We start from the raw sequence: 16,239 nt of genomic DNA, 5'->3' as shown, positions 1-16,239 counted from the left end.
GCTGGGACGTTAGCTGAGTCGAAGTGTCCTTGAGCAAGACACTGTCCCCCTAGCTGCTCCCCGGGCCTGTCATGGGCAGCCCACTACTCCCTGGTACAGGGATGGGTCAATGCAGAGAAGAATTTCCCCCTCAACGGGATAAATATAGTGTAATAAATAAATAAAAAATAAATGCCTACAATATCTTTCACAAGGCATATAAGCTTGTTTGCCAGGCATGCTAACGTTTGCAGTTTACAATAAGAAAAATAAACATGCATGAGAGCAAATAAATACACCTTACAAATCCTAAATGTGTGCTTTTTTGCTCTAATGTAAGTTGCAAAAGTTAACATGGCTAATTAGCATACTACCTACAGTAGCCTTATCTAGCGTTACTTCCAAAGCCAAGGAGCATAATAGTATCTTTATTTAGTTAGGGCACATGTGCTCATCCCTGTTCCAAGTTACAAAGCCATACAATGAGTTATTGAAATACAGACACTTTTCAAATATGTGTAAATTTAATAGATGCAAAAAGAAAGAATGAGACTTTTCTGTCCAACACAATTTTGGCTTTACAAACTTTTCTAAACAAATAGTTGCAGACCTTTGGCTGATGCAACATTCACATGTGGATGATAAATAAGTTTACAATGTTTAAATATTTGACTGTTTAAAAGTTTTAACTGACTCAAGGGGGCCTTGTGGGTTTTCTGTGGGCAGCCTAGATTTGGGAAAGCCTTCATTGGGGCCCCAAAGGTCTAAAACTAATGTATGCGCCGCATGGGCTCATCCACAGACATATGGCATTAGTGTGGGGTGCTCACACGGCCCACAGTAAAGCAAGACCTTTCCACAGTGGGCCCGCACGGACCCTTTGAGAAGTATGCTAGCTGGATCCAGGTAAAAAAAAATAGCCAAAAGAAATCTTTGGCTGTTGGCTAGAAATGAGAAGCCTGCTTTTTTTCTCTTCTGGGTGAAATTAAATACCACACATAACACCAATTGTTTAAAAAATACTGTGAATTTCAAGTGGTCAATCTGCCACTGTAAATTGCGTGTGCATTGCAATAATGGTAAGCTTGACAGGCGTATGGTGCTTTTTGCCTCCTGTTGTAATCTAGCAATGTAGGCTATTTATAAATACATTGCATCACATGCTGTTTTATGGCCTTTCTGCTTTACTGGACAGTTTTAAGTGGAGAATGACATGAGGGGTGGACGGATGACATGCAACATATGAGTTACACACGGAAGCATTCTCAGACCTTATATCACCCCTATTGCCTATATCTGGTTTTACCAGAAATATCCATTAAAATTAATATTTAATTGAAGGCACTGCATTTCATTTATCAAGCAATTTTGTGCATCACTTTTCCCAACAACATTGAATTTGGCTTCAGCCACATTGTTTGATGTAAGATGGTTATCAGTTTCAGTCACTACGAGCAATTTCTGGGAAAGTAATTCAACTTAAAAACTTGCCAGTAGCCACAATAACTTATATCAATAGGGTCATCTTTCCTTTTTGGAAATTGCTTGGTTATTCTGAAGTTACTCTAAGTTATTGAAATGCAGGAATTCCTATAATACTGAGGACTTTTTGGCCAGTATCAGAGGGAGAGAAAGGGGGCAAGAGAGAACAAGTGAAAGGATGAGGGAGTCTTGGCTGACTGGGCACTGAGTTTAGTGGGCCTCATTAGAGATGAAGCTTCATAAAGAGGATACTTGCTAACAACCCTGGTGCTTTGACCCAAGTGGGGAAACAGGGTCCAGAGAGAGCAGACTTTTTAGGGGGAGCATTAGGGGTGTCCCACTCAAGTCCCTGGGGCTCCTCTGTTGTTTCCCCTTCTAGAAATAATTTATCCTTATGAAAGAATTACCCTGAAGATCAGTAACATTAATGGACTTGCCCATTAAAGTAATTGGCCTGGCTCCAGGAAAGGATTAAGGGTTTTAGGCAGACAATAAGTGAAGAAAGTGATTTACTGCACTCTTTCTCTAGCATTCTGCCAAAAGCTGGACGGATGATTAAGACAATAAATACACCTTTAAAACCTTCCAGCCAAAAAGACATATCCATCCTCTACATATAGGAATTCATTATTTTTGCCACCATGAACGAAAATTTAAGTCAAATTAGTGGTAGCAGCTATCTTAAAACTTTGTCTGGGAAAAACTTCTGTCTTTTGAAAATCCAACAATACATAGTCCAATTTGAGGCACAGCTTTTTTGAACCATTTTCTTAGAGACTGCAGCTTTTCCACTGACGAGACTTCCTTTAGTCAAGCTTGGAGGGAGGGTTCATTTCAGTCATACATCTGTGGAGAATGAAATGCAATAAGAGGCTGCCCAGGGACAAACAACCGATAAGATCAATAAGCTCCTGAGTGTATCATCAAAGCTCTCCCTCCTTCACCCTACATCAAAACAACCATCTCTATGCGGTTTCAAGGAGCGCTGCATCATTTTCTGGTAGATACTTTATTATACATTACTGTATAAGAGCTCTGGAGAGATTTGTTGTGAAATGATTGAGTTTACAGCGACCTTGGTTCAGGACGGAGCCCTTAGACAACTGGAGTAGATGTCATTCAGTTTGGTTTCACTGTGTGTATTCAGTCTCTCTGAGATCTCTCTTCTTCTTTTTCTTAATGCAAAATGCCTGAAACTTATATAATACAAGTTTCAGTCATTTTGTAATATATACCCCCTATATCCCATTACATGGGTATCTATTTTGTGCTGAGTTTGCATGGGAATGGAATGTTATCCATCATATTTTGTTCTGATTGTATGGAAATTGTCCAGCTGGTAAATCCTTCCTCATTACTTAAGATACATGTTTCATTTTTTTTGCACACAGTCCCTTACAAGGTACATCTAAACATGAGAGATGCATAGTTTACCACTCACATTACAATTCAACATTTAATTTCATTCAATAAACAACACACAGTTGAACAATGACGGGGCTTATGAGAGGAACAGATTAACGTTCTGATTAGTATTTCTTAATAGGACCCACCAAACCCGAAAATCAAAGCTAGCATTTTTATAAAGGACACACAGTGAAAACGTGACAAGCTGGCAAAGTAAAGTCTTGTTAACAGCAAGTCTGGTCACATCCATACATATATCCCTCGGCGTATTTTCAGAGGCAATTGAACATTTTGTCCCGTCAGTCACTGAGATGGTTTATCAAAATGTCAGAGTGAAACACAGGAGTGAGCTGAGACAGAGACACGGAGGCCTGTGGGTCTGAGAGAGTCTCGGCTCGGTTCCTCAGAGAGGAGCAGTCAGTCACGATGTGTTTCTGCATGAATGGTCAGGCTGTTCTTTGAGGCAGTGACGTATCCAACAAATGTCAGAGCACCGACCACCACGTGTACAGCTGTAACACTGCTGGAGCCCACAGCTGTCTAAACCAACAGGATTTCAGCTCACTCTTTTCTCTGTATAATACCACACTCCTCTCTACAAACTACGCATCTGGTGGAATGCACTGCTCTAGAGAGACACAATATGAACAGTGAAGTAGTGCTCACCATTTTCTTGTGATCAATGAGCACTTTTTTGTGTAGTGATAGAAAATGGCATGATTTATTCTTTTTTTTTCTTTGTCAAATCAACCTTTTCAAATCTAAAGGTCAGCTGGATGGATGTTGTGTGTACTATGCCCCCTTCATGTCCTGTTAACATGTTTTCCTGACCTGCAATCTATAACCAACATGGAGCAGAAACCCTAGAGTGCTGATAATTGTCGCTGCAAAAGTGCTGTATCCCAGACACAATGACGTACCTGGGGAGAGTGCTGTGTCGTCGCCCCCCCCCCCCCCCCCCCCCCATGGCTGCTTACGATTAGAATAAAGCAGTAATTGAGCTTCTTGATGGTTTGACTCAACATAGCAATCATAACACATTGAGAGCAAAATTACATTCTCAGTAGAATCTGAGCCGGTGGAGGCTGAGGAAATGAAGGGAAACTCTAACAACAGAAACAATAATAAGGATGAATCAATTTCTTGATAGATTGACATTTTGGGAGTTGGCTTTCTTGCCAAGAGTTTGACAAGAAAGATCAATACCACTCTCACACATGAGAGCTATCAATATTTTCAGAAAGTTAATAGGTGCATTTCCAAATAGTGTAATTACTCCTTTAATGTTAATTCTGTGGGAGCAGGAGGTCAAAATGCCAAAAAAGACACTTAGCTTATGAGCTCTGGGCCTGAGGAGAGACCTTATAGAGTGACATTTAGGTGTCCTTTAAAGTATAAAAACAACAGAAGGCATTTCAGACACCACCAACATGCATAAGGTATGCTGTCAGCAAAGCTCCTTTTAGTGAGTGACATACACATTTTTTTGTTTTTTTGTCTCTAGGATATGCTTTGTCTGTGTGATTCTCAACTTTCATGTGAGGCTGCATCATCTTAATTCAAACCTGGCATCTTATTTGAGTAAATAATTCGGTTGTATGTAAATTTATCCATCTACAGGGAGATCACAAAGCGGTGAATAAGGCTAAAAATAATAAATGACATTCACATATATACCAAAGCTATACAGTACGTGGAGGTCGTTCAGTTAAAGGAGAGACACTGTTCTGTTCCAGTGCTGCGGTGTGTAGCATGACAATGAACTTCAGCTCTCCGTCTGTCTGAGTCGATACTGAGCCACAGGAAAAGAAATAGAGGTAAGAAGAAGGGGGTGTGGGGGGGGGTTCAGGTGAGTGAAGACAAGGTAAATTCGGAGTGAAAACACTGAGAGAGTGAGATTGTTTTATGAGGTTATTGTATCTAGAACATTCTGAGCAACAGAGAGGATAAAACAAAGAAAAGAGATCACTGACATAAAGGACGACATTCTCTATTTTCTATTCATTCTAATATCTTTGGTAACAAATTAACCCATTAAGAAATTATATCTTAAGATTGATGCACTTTATACCTTTTCACCTACAAACAGCCATAACTAAACCTCTAAACTATCTGCTGATAGTAAGGACTTGTGTGGGCATGTTGGCAATTTATAATTAAATTGTGACTCAAGATGCAGTTGCCAGTTTTGATTAAGCAGTTTTCTTAACCTCTTGCACCCGAAACTGACCTTCAACAAATTGTTCAGCTTGCCAGCCCAAAATTTCCTCTGCTTGAATTAAATAAGTTGTTACTTTGGCAGGAAAACTGACTAATGACTTTAGAAGAGAGAGTTGGTGGATGTTAAGACCAAGTTACAATGTCGTAAGTACACTACTGTAACACTAGTCAATCTTCATGTGAGTTAAAGTTATTTGTACAGTTTTAACAATTTCAAACTCTAACGTGTCTAGTCACAGACGCTTATGCATTAGTTACAATGTGAAAAGTAAGACTTCATTTTTTCAAGCCGATGAAAGAAATGCTGGATGACACAATGCATTGGGTTACAGGATAGTGGAACAAAGGCTAGCCTGGATGTGACAGCAGGACTTTGGCTCTCTATAGTTGAGCTTCAGAGGTGCTGGCAGGCACATTTTGTCACCTTAGAACCCAGCCAGGCTAGCTGTTTCCCCTGTTACCAGTCAGGAGTAAGCTAACTGTCTCCTGACTTCAGTTTATAGTTCCCAAAATGTCAAACTTTTCTTTTACAGTCAGAAAATACACAGCCATAAGAACAGTTTTATCAGGTTCCCTTTTGATGGTTTCACTTTGAACTTACATGCATCTAACCCAATTAATCCTATTTGCCCCACAATGGCTATAACTTTCCCAGCATGCCCCCTTTAAAAATCAAAGAGGGATGAGATTCAAAGCTCCAACCAGTAAAAGGTTTGGATGGGAGAACAGCCTTTACAATGATCAAAGTGAATGTGTATTAAAAATATGTAATGCACTGAGGTTGAGCTTATTAAATGTAGAGAGCAATCTAATGGCAAAAGCTTTTTGGTGGGTACCTGATTCATTTATATTCTGAACTTGTGAGGTGTGATTGGATAGAGATGTTATAATGCAAAGCTAGATTTCGTTTGTTAATGCAGAGCTATCTTAATTTGCATACAAATCTGAATAGAATGGAAAGCAAGTGATGTTAGTTTAAACAACAGAGAAGCAAAGACTTGTCTCGATGAAATCAGAAGCTTGTCAGTGTCCAATTTATGATTTATCTTAAAAGATTGTCTTTATGTCTCACATTTGACCAGTTTAACGTCTCTACAATCAAGAAGAGCTTTAAACAACAATCTAGTGTTGTTTTTCTTGCCTTCTTGAGACCCTCTCTGGCCACAAATTACTCTTCAATCACTCTGTTTCAGCAACATCAACAGTCAAGTGACTCAGTAATCATGTCTGTCGTTGTATTCCAGAGGCTTCTCATGAATTCGCAGGCAGACATTACAATTTATTTATTTTTTGTTGTGGAGGGAGAGAGATGTGACACTAAGGAGAAAGGTCGCATCAGGATTTTAATGCTAAACCAGGAGGGAGCAGCAGGGCTATAAAACTACACCACTGAGTGGGAACAATTTTGTTATTTGGTCTTGGGGAGAAGAAAATAGCTATTTTTAACCGCAACTGGTTCTAACAGCAGCCGAAGATGAGAAAGCTTGCCTCTCTTGTTATTACACAGTGATAAGGAGCTTTCCAAAAAAAATAAAAATAATAATGTACAGACTATGTGTCTAAGAAATCTGTGAATTCATCTTCAAGTAGCTGAATTACTTTGTTTATTTGTTTTTCTTGGGATAAAACTGTCTGCTTGGTTTTAATAAACCTAATGTTTATGTTAATTTGAAACTACAAACAAATTATAATGCTGATAATGATAATTTGCCTATCTGTGTGTAAATCATCTAATTGTTGCAAAGGAAAACGATTATTATCATTTTAATTGAAAGGTCTGTGCTGCAAACAATCTTACTCGCTTGGACTGGAACTTCAAATCCTTGCGGCTGACAGTTTGGAGATTAAGACTTTGGAGGGCTCAGTGAAGAAATGAGACAAAATCAATCAGAATATAAATCTATTTACATCCTACCACTAATGCCCAACATCCTTTTATTGTGAACACACTCATTTCCCTGGGGTCTCGTCTAGATGATGGATAGACGGTGCCAAGGTAAACCACAGACTCATAGCTCAATGAGGGTGAAAAAGAGAGAGGACAGAGTAGTACAGAAATCTGACATCTAAGTAATACAAAAGCACAAACTCCTGCCTGGCAGTGAAGGAATATTTCTTATTTTATTGGAATGTTTTTCACACAGTTTTTACTGGCTATGTTGAAATCCTTGTTTTGGTCAAGGGTTGATGTGACGGCATTATCTGTGAGAGCTCGGTAGCTGCAGAGCTCAGTTTGATGTGTGTGTATGATAATTGTGTGTACACTATGCCTCATTGTAGACATGACCCTAGACCCTAAATCCTGATGCTTTCATAACACATTATTGTCTCTTGTTGTAAGCATGGAAACAAAAGTTATCTGAAGGTATCCAAAAATCAATGTAACAATCTATCCAGGGGTTAAGTCTTTTTGATTTATTCAGGCAAGCAAAATAATGTAATGAGGATACAATGAGAAGAAGCTAGAAGGGAAGTTGTGATAATGGATGAAATAAACATGAAACTGCTTTTACAATTTTAATTGTGCACACATGTCATTTTAAAATGTGATAACTAGAGACATTGGAATGTCAAGGCTGAAAAAATGAATGGAAGAACTGAATGTAGAAAACTACTTGAGATATGCTTGAAATCCAAAGCTACACTAAATGCCACAAACAGGCAGAGAGAACAAACATTTATCTCCATACTCATTTACATTTAAAAAAACAATCGCCATCTGCTATGGTTCTTTGAAACAAACAAAACATCATCTGCCTAACTACAAAGCAGACACAGAGAATAACTTCCTCTACAATCTAAACGTTGCTCCAATCCTCAGGTCCTGGATTGCAAAAAAAAAAGAAGCTAATCACAGCTAAAACTGCTGACCAGAAGCAGATGTTGAAGGCATTCAATTTTACAGGACATAGCGCAGGAGCAAACTTTATATTTGCTTCAACTACAAACAAGAAACAAGCTGAAGGGTGCCAGAGAGCCTTTACAAAGCCCAGCAGGGCCGGCTGATTGGCCACAGCCACTTTCCCTTCCCAGTGAGCCAAACATAGATGATGTAATGGGCATCATCAAAACCAGCATTGTTCCAACACTGTCATAGTTTTTTTTTTTCGTTTTAATTGGGGCCCAGAGACATATGCTGGGCAAGTCGCGGGTTCCTCACACATACTCACACCCACAGTTTAGCCATGGGCCTATGTTATAGTTATGCAGGTATCTAACACTTTTTTGGGGAGAAAAGGAACGTTAGCAGGTTTGTGTGTGTGTGTGTGTGTGTGTGTGTGTGTGTGTGTGTGTGTGTGTGTGTGTGTTTTCATGACTTAAGGGGACATGAATCAGTTTACACAGCCACATTGTGGGGACTCGCCTTCCTTTTGGGGACAAAATGCACATCCCCATACCGTGTGTGTGTGTGTGTGTGTGTGTGTGTGTGTGTGTGTGTGTGTGTTACCTTGAACAGCTGTGGCACCATACTGACTCTCTAAATTAAAAGCAATCTGTGCAGTAGATGTGTCTGTGTGAGACATCAACATTTTGACAAAGATTACATTTCATTCTGCGTGCATCAGGATTTAGCTGCTGCTGCATTTTGTATCTGTTTTCACATAAATAATATTTTCCTGGAATGATGTTTCTTATATGACCAAATGGAGACCAAATAATCAGGTTCAGGTCTTAACTTTACAATTCATTGGAAGGAAGTAGTATTTTATGACATCATTGGTGGAATTGATGTGAAGAATCTGTAAATCACACAATGCAATTTTAAAACAATTTAAAGATCAGACATTTCTAATCTGAAGTAGAGATTTTGGTGTTTGTTTGTATCTGAACCCTCTGACAAAGCAATGCTAACAGCCCAACTGTCACAATGAATAACAGCAGCAACTATCTAGATACTTCTTTGTATGTAGCCTGTGAAATCTCAGGTTTAGCGACTATCTCTCTCGTCACATTGATGAGCCCCAACTGCAGTGAGACATCCTACTGTGGTCCTGCTGATGAGACCATCAGAGTCTGATTATTATGTATCCCGCTTCCTCCATCAGAGGTTTATCACTTCCACATGTTTGCTGGCTTGTTGTTAACACGCCATGTGGGACTGAGAGGGTGTAGACTGATGGACAGGTGACCAGAGGTGCTCTGTGCTCAGAGAGAAAAACAACAAAGAAAGGACACACACCTAAAGGCCCCTTGTTATCACCAGGAGAGGAGCAGACAGGTGAAGGCTCAGCTCTCCGACTAGAAAGAGGCTGAAATAGGAAAGAGGCTGACTTTAAAAATAGATGTGTGTTCTGTGAGTATTTGAACAATGAGAATGAGCAGATATGTGTGTTTATATTTCGTATCTTCTATTCACTAGATGAATGAAAACAGATTAAGAGGGATTTAAAGATTCCCTTTTCACAGACCGTTGATCCAAAGCATTAACTTCGTAGCCCAGAGAGAACACTGGTGAATGTCATGAACAAACCAGACTGGACACCAACTCAACCTTGAATGAGAGTTCAGTGTTTACACATCTCTTAAAATGCATGACTTGACTCTTGTTTCGGCAGATTATCTATTCTTTTTTCAAGATAGTCCAATGTGTGAGAAATAAAGTAACGAGTCCTTCTGGATGCTGATTAGCATCTACCTCTCTGGTTATGATGTTTCATTAGCACACCTTCCACCACGGCCACCCAGTCTCCTCAAAACATACTGTGCAAAACACATCAGTAGTATATGAAAGGAGAGAGGGTTGAGAAGAAGCCTGAGGTGCGTGAAGACGTGAGACAAACACACACTCAGACAATTTACTCGGTTTATGTACAAAAAAAGAAAAAAAACGATGAGAAAAGCAAGTTAAAAGCTAGTGTTTGCTCATTATTGTGCTCCCTGTGGGATCTTCTGAAAGAAATACTACCAACACTGCATGGCTCAAAAATGCGCAATTAGCATGTTGTTTACCAGAACCTGAGACGTGAAACTACCTGTTTCATGAGTGTATCTATCTATCTATCTATCTATCTATCTATCTATCTATCTATCTATCTATCTATCTATCTATCTATCTATCTACTGTATCTATCTATCTATCTATCTATCTATCTATCTATCTACTGTATCTATCTATCTATCTATCTATCTATCTATCTATCTATCTATCTATCTATCTATCTACTGTATCTATCTATCTACTGTATCTATCTATCTATCTATCTATCTATCTATCTATCTATCTATCTACTGTATCTATCTATCTATCTATCTATCTATCTATCTATCTACTGTATCTATCTATCTATCTATCTATCTATCTATCTATCTATCTATCTATCTACTGTATCTATCTATCTACTGTATCTATCTATCTATCTATCTATCTATCTATCTATCTATCTATCTATCTACTGTATCTATCTATCTATCTATCTATCTATCTATCTATCTATCTATCTATCTACTGTATCTATCTATCTACTGTATCTATCTATCTATCTATCTATCTATCTATCTATCTATCTATCTACTGTATCTATCTATCTATCTATCTATCTATCTATCTATCTATCTATCTACTGTATCTATCTATCTATCTATCTATCTACTGTATCTATCTATCTATCTATCTATCTATCTATCTATCTATCTATCTATCTATCTACTGTATCTATCTATCTATCTATCTATCTATCTATCTACTGTATCTATCTATCTATCTATCTATCTATCTATCTATCTATCTATCTATCTATCTATCTATCTATCTATCTATCTACTGTATCTATCTATCTATCTATCTATCTATCTATCTATCTATCTATCTATCTACTGTATCTATCTATCTATCTATCTATCTATCTATCTATCTATCTATCTATCTATCTATCTACTGTATCTATCTATCTATCTATCTATCTATCTATCTATCTATCTATCTATCTATCTACTGTATCTATCTATCTATCTATCTATCTATCTATCTATCTATCTATCTACTGTATCTATCTATCTATCTATCTATCTATCTATCTATCTATCTACTGTATCTATCTATCTATCTATCTATCTATCTATCTATCTATCTACTGTATCTATCTATCTATCTATCTATCTATCTATCTACTGTATCTATCTATCTATCTATCTATCTATCTATCTATCTATCTATCTATCTCTCTATCTATCTACTGTATCTACTGTATCTATCTATCTACTGTATCTATCTCTCTATCTCTCTATCTATCTACTGTATCTACTGTATCTATCTATCTACTGTATCTATCTATCTATCTATCTATCTATCTATCTCTCTATCTATCTACTGTATCTACTGTATCTATCTATCTATCTATCTCTCTATCTATCTACTGTATCTATCTATCTATCTATCTATCTATCTATCTATCTATCTATCTATCTATCTACTGTATCTATCTATCTATCTATCTATCTATCTATCTATCTATCTATCTATCTATCTATCTATCTATCTATCTATCTATGTACTCGTGTAAAATGTATTGTTGAAAATGCCACATAGATATCTACAACCAAATATGTTCAAAACCTTAATTAGACGGTGCAGTAAGACAATAGTTAGACTATTATATAGTGTGGTTATATATACAGTATATATATATATATATATATATATATATATTTATATATACTGTATATATACAGTATAATCATTTCACTGTTTCATCCCGTCATGCTCAGCTCTACTGTCAATAACATCTCACCAACAGCTATGTTGAAGTTGCACCAGTATCCTGGTGTTCATTTGCTAAATACACATTATCTAAGGTATAATCAAACATTAACACTTGACCAATATTTTATTGCCATTGGACAGGTTGCTTATCCATCACAGGTTTAACACAAACACAAACAGACAAACTCATTCAAAACACTCGGATGAAACACAGACAGAGGTAGGATATGCAAACACATTAAGGCCCCAGTCAGCTGTTGGTATTGAACTTGAAAGCTAAATTGATTACATGGATTTACATTTATTTTGGCCACACTAGCAGTATGGCTGTCAGTCCACCAATAATCTATACTGAAATATCTCTACAACTATTTGATGGATTGACATGAAATTTTCACATCCATGTCAGAGTTTTCACTTAGTCTAATAATAACAATAAATATCTCAACATCTGAAAGATGCATTGACACAACATTTTGCAAAGACATTCATGGTTCCCAGATGATGAATTTAGACATCCCCTGCCACCATGAGGTTGACATTCATGGTTTTGAGTGACATATCTTAACAATTGCTTAACAATAACTATTGGATAGATTGCCTTGACAATGTACATTTTTTAAAATTTACATTGTTTTGTGAAGCACTTTGAATTGTCTTGTTGTTGAAATATGCTATACAAATAAACTTGCCTTGCCTAATCTCCCTAATTGCATACTAGCAAGCTAAACTAAGACGCTTAACAGACATTATTCCTTCTAAACAGCATGTTTGCATGTTGATAATAGTGTTAAGCTCAAAGCTAATGCTAAAGCTAATGATATGCTTTGGTAAATGAATGTAACACTGAATTGATTTGTTCTTTAATGTCCTCTGCTTGTGAATCCATCAGCACTTCAATGCATCATCAATCGGTCTATAAATCCTTTGCAATCAACATGATCTAATCCATGTTTTACTTACTGTATTTCTCCTTGGAAAACAATCTCATTCACTAATGTACTGATGCAGTATATCATTATTACGTAATAATCATTGAGTGTTTTTTTTACACAAGTATTCTTTGTAAGCTCTGGTATTTGTCTGTCATTATTTGACTGTGGTTTTGTCTGAAATGTTAATCATAGACTTACTGAACGTGAGATATGTGCAAGATGTTAAATAATTGCAGTTGGGCGTTGTACTGCAAAGTCAAACTTTGTAAAGTCATAAGCATGCAGAATTGATTCGAAACCTGATAAAAACTAATTTGATTAAATCATCAGTGTTGTATTGCAACAATGAACTGTTGAGGTTTAGAGAAATTATGAAAAAATCCATTCCCAAACTATCCAAGACCCCTCAGGACTTCTGTATCTTAACTCGAGAATCGACTGATTGTGTAAGAGTTATTAAGATCCTTTTAAACTGATGTGTTATTGATTAAGCCTTGTTAAGTTTTTTTGTCTCCAGATTTAGAGAAAATAAAAGGGTGCACACAACTTAACATCTAATGAAAATGTATAATATACATTGTTTCCTCATCACTTCCATTTAATTGTTTGCCAAATATTCCCAGACATCATCAAAAGCACAGTGGAGTTCTGGGTATCTTACCAGATATTTCTTTGAAGCTTCATTTGAAGTGGAGACTTGAATTGAACTCTCAGACTTGAAAGAAGGTAAAATCTTCTCAGTAATAGTTTAAACCAGTTGGTTCTCCACTCAGCCTTACAAAGAAAGAATGTTTTAGCCTCAGCAAACCTCTCAGGAAACTATAGTGCAGGTATACCTTGCATGTATGGACATTTTCTAAATGCAAACATAACAACCTTTCTCCAGAAAATACAGGTGATTAGTGGGAAAGGACTATGCATGGTTGAAACATCTTTCTAAAAGCCACTGCATCTCAATAACCCTCTTGTTGTTTGTGTCCCACAAGCACAGCTGTGTGACTCTCTCCGTCTATTCTCTCTTTCTTCTTCTCTGGCTTTTCTGTGCTGGACCATCCGCCTTCCTGGGACCTCTCTCTCTCTCACTCCCGGCTGTCGGAGCCTCATTCCAAATGTTGGATCTGGATCTGCGTCCTCCAGGAGATGCAGCCTCTCCTCTTCTATCTCTCTCCCCATCTGATGTTTGTTTGTCTCATTTCCCTATCTGTTCAAATAAACACCATAGTAGAGGAGGCATATTAGAAAGCCCTCTGAATATATTGCAGTAAAACATCATTACTATGACCTCAATGCTAAATAATATAATTTAAACTTCACCTATGTGACAGCATCAACAACAAATGAACATAATGGGTATGATATTAAAAGACTTTATAGCAGAACAGTTGTGTTGGATTGCATTAGATGGTACAGGTGTACCTAATAAAGTGGCTGTTTTCACAGGCTGTGTAGGACTCCCTGTGGATAGTGAAATAAGAGGAGTGCCCTTATGAAATGAATAAAAACATGCTAAATATAAAATACAACTTTACTTGGAGGTATCACCATCCAAGAGTGTTACATGAATCTGATGTTTTGTGCATTTCTATCATGTCAGCAGCATATATTCCTCTCAGGATTATCAAGCCTCCCCTGCCTCAAACATTCACGCATCAATGAACTCTTTGCTCTGTTTCTAATACTTCAGCACACATCTGCCATGTCAGTGTTGTATGGACCATATAACTGTAATGAAAAAAAGTCTTTGTGTTCCCAAAATGAGGAATTAATTAAACCTGATTGAGTTTTTCAGTTATTGTAGCTCTACAGTCTTTGCATGCAGTAAGAGGACACACATTCGTTGTCCATGATCCCTTCACACACCATTAGCCCAAACCAATTCGCTCTTACTCCTGTCCTTGGATAATACATGGCGTTTGCTATGGGCATCTGTGGAACAGTCAAGGTCACACAGTGGCACTTGAGAAATTTCTTTTAAAGTTTCCTATCAGATGAAGTGCGACAGAGACGATGCATTACATCTTAAATGTTTTTTTTTATAACGTGTCAGCATCATAAATAGTGGAAAAAGGGAAACGTGGTGTGACAAATTGAGGAGCGATCCCCTTATTGTCCTTGGTCTGTTCCTCCTGAGGTTATCAGGCTTTCTGGGTTGGTTTATACTTTATTTTAACACGTCCACTTTGTATTTATCTGCGGCTGCATGAAAACGTCATTGGATTTCCTGAGAAGAGGTTAGTTAATGGCAAAATTGATACATATGTACTGAGTCACAGGACATAACTGTTTTGATTTGTTTGAGTACATACCGTGTCGACTGAAGCAAACTTCCAACAGATTTCCGGACAACAAGTGGGTGGAAACACAACTCAATTATGTTAACAGCCACAAGAGACTGAAAAATGTCCCTCTGGAAAACTTAAAATTTTTTAGCAGTTACTATCATTTAGCTCAATCTGCTTGTGAGCTTATCTGGTATGTGTGCCACTATTTCTAGCATTTTCTAGTTTTCATCATGTCAAACAAGTGATGTAAAAACATTCACTCTGAGGCTGAATGATCTGGCATGCTCTCTTTCCATGGAGAAGTTACGCTGTAAAATGACAATTAAAAGGTATGAAAAGAGAAGGGGTTAAATATTGACTTGTGGAAAACAACATCTTGAAGGACTCCCTGATACACGATCATCTGTAATGATAGGTTTGTAGTTTGGACAGTCAGAACTGCATGGAAAGAGAAAGAAGTCAGCTCGATACCCACTGATGCAACACACCTGGGAGGTGGGGAGCAAACAGTGTGGTTGTTGAGCGGTGACGATCCTGTTTAATTTGTCGTTTGGGGCACTTTTTCATCTATCTTTTACACATAAACTAAACTGCTTTCATCAAGAGAAGTGAAAGCTGGCCAAAGCCTAAAGGGGCCTACATGCTGCTATCACCACCAGCGTCACAGGAGAACTCTGTAAGGGTCCAGTCCTGCAGCTACAGGTGAGTCAAACGTGTTCCCACCCCAAGGCCAAAGAAACAGCACTCATTCACAGGAGATAAACGTTGCGTCCGCAGGTTGTCGGTGATTCAAGTGGGGTCTTATAATAATGAGCCGGTCAGAAGGCAGACGCCAGGGAGAGAAGAGGGAAAGTATATATGGACGCATGAGTGTGGCAAAAATAGTCTCACTAGTGGGTCTAATTAGTAGCTGTTTCACACTAACTTCCTCAACAGAGGGAGTTGGCCCAGGTGTCATGGATTTGTGGAACTACTATCATTCTGGATACTTTAAAGGTTCTCTATATTATATTCAGAGCATTAATACATCAGCAAACAACAACTTTCTACCTAAAGATATAGTTGAGTAATGTCTACCGGAGCAGAGGATGAAGTCACTCTCTCACAGCCGCCCATACGGCGTTTACAGCTGATAACGCTCACCCAGAGTTGTTGTCTCTGGTACCCCTCAGGTTAACACTTTTAGCTCTGTCAGCACTGTTGACATTGTTTTGCACTGTTAGTGCCGCCATGC

The sequence above is a fragment of the Cebidichthys violaceus genome, unplaced genomic scaffold (genome assembly GCF_023349555.1).
Source record: "Cebidichthys violaceus isolate CVI_PGR_0920_01 unplaced genomic scaffold, fCebVio1.0.p SCAF_25, whole genome shotgun sequence".
NCBI classification, from domain to species: domain Eukaryota; kingdom Metazoa; phylum Chordata; class Actinopteri; order Perciformes; family Stichaeidae; genus Cebidichthys; species Cebidichthys violaceus.
The sequence above is the reverse complement of the archived record's forward strand: the minus strand, read 5'-3'. Positions refer to the sequence as shown.